The sequence below is a fragment of the Rhagoletis pomonella genome, unplaced genomic scaffold (assembly GCF_013731165.1).
Source record: "Rhagoletis pomonella isolate Grant_MI unplaced genomic scaffold, Rhpom_1.0 Rhpom_scaffold_00023, whole genome shotgun sequence".
Classification (NCBI taxonomy): Eukaryota; Metazoa; Arthropoda; class Insecta; order Diptera; family Tephritidae; genus Rhagoletis; species Rhagoletis pomonella.
This window is the reverse complement of record NW_023458577.1, coordinates 666,132-667,868: the sequence shown is the minus strand read 5'-3', so window position 1 is coordinate 667,868 and position 1,737 is coordinate 666,132.

Genomic DNA, 1,737 nt, shown 5'->3' with positions numbered 1-1,737 from the left:
AAAAGTACTATACTTTTCATGAAGCTGTTACCTGTCAAACCGTATGAGATACTGTTTTTGCCCTGACAAGTGAAGTAATGGTTTCTTTTAATTCGTGACAGCCTATCTTAAGTTTTCCTATCGCTCGGGCAACATATCTTTGTGATTAGCTTTATCATCGGTGATCACAAACAGATATATGATACATCTTAGATAAGAAGATAAGTAACGGGAGCAGTCCCTGGCCGAATTCATTCATTAAAATTTGTCAAACTTTGTTCATGGGCGTGACCAACATAATCGGTCAACATAATAAAACACTTATTTCCGAATAAATAAAAAAGATTTTCCGTACGTTTCCAAGGCAGTTAAAAAATGGGTATAATTTTCGTCACGAAATTGATATCATAAATTTTGTGTTTCTAGTTCGGCTTTCGTCACTCGAAAATTTTACCTCAAAGAGGTGTTCTTTTGATATCAATTATTTTGGGGTAGCAAATTAAAAATCGACGAAAATACAAACAATAATCTAAATATTTTATTTTTCTCAAATAAGTTGGTAAAAATGTTATATAAATCTAAATTATGTATTCAAATCGATGTGTCCATTGAAACATATAATTTTTCGAATACGGAATAAAGCGAAAAAGAATGACCATTTCGAAAAAAATTAAAAATTAAAAAAAAATTATGAAAAATTATAAAAACTTTTCAACTTGGTACCAACTTTGGATACAATAAACAACTGTATTCGTCTGATTGCCTCGTAGTATATTTTTGTTAAGATTTCTACCGGATGTAGGGCACACACATGTGTTTTTTAAGAAGTTTTACTTCTATCACGTGATAGAGTGAAGTTGCACTCGTGCTAAATATTAAGCTAATGCTTTTTTTCAAGTAGTTTTGCTCAGTGGCAATTTATACATACTTATGTATGTAAGTAGTAGCGGCACATTGGGTGAACTAAATGCATTCATACATATTTATGTACAAATGTAGGTAGTATTGTATGCGTCTTCCCAGGTACGTTAAGTGCGGGTGATAAACCCATGTAGCATAGTTAAATACGGTGTACATACCTTTAATTAAAATGGCACTTCACACCAGTGAAGATTCGACTGCTCCTAGCTAAATCTTACCTGCTACCGACACTACTATACGGCTGTGAATTGTATGCTAGTTGTGATAGTGTATGAAATAGAAAACTTAATATCTTGTACAACAACATTGCTCGGTATATTTACTGCATTGGCCGTTATGAACATATTTCTACTTTTGTCCTTAAGGATATTTTCTATTCCGTTCGACGATCTACTGAAACTCAGATGCTTGACATTACTACACAAAATCATAGAAACACAGGATCCCGATTATTTGAAGGACCGATTACTGTTCATCAAATCTTCCCGATCTCTTGCTATATGCAATACTAAATTTACGTGCTTAGTACCTGAACGTCAGTTTTTTATTTCTCAATCCGTCTTTGGAATACCCTGCCCGCAGTGATTAGATTTAAAAAACAACACGAATCATTTTAAGAACGAACTAATGCGTCATTTGCCAAATGAATACTAAAGGTCTTGACATCTCTTCATGTCTCCTTTCTCTCCATCTTTCTTCTCTTTTCATTTTATATAACTTTTACCCCTACTTTTTTATTTTTATTATTTTATTTTGTTTTATTTTTTATTTTATATAGTTGTGTAATTACATGTAACTTTAGGTTGTAAGATATCATACACTGTAAATATAACTATT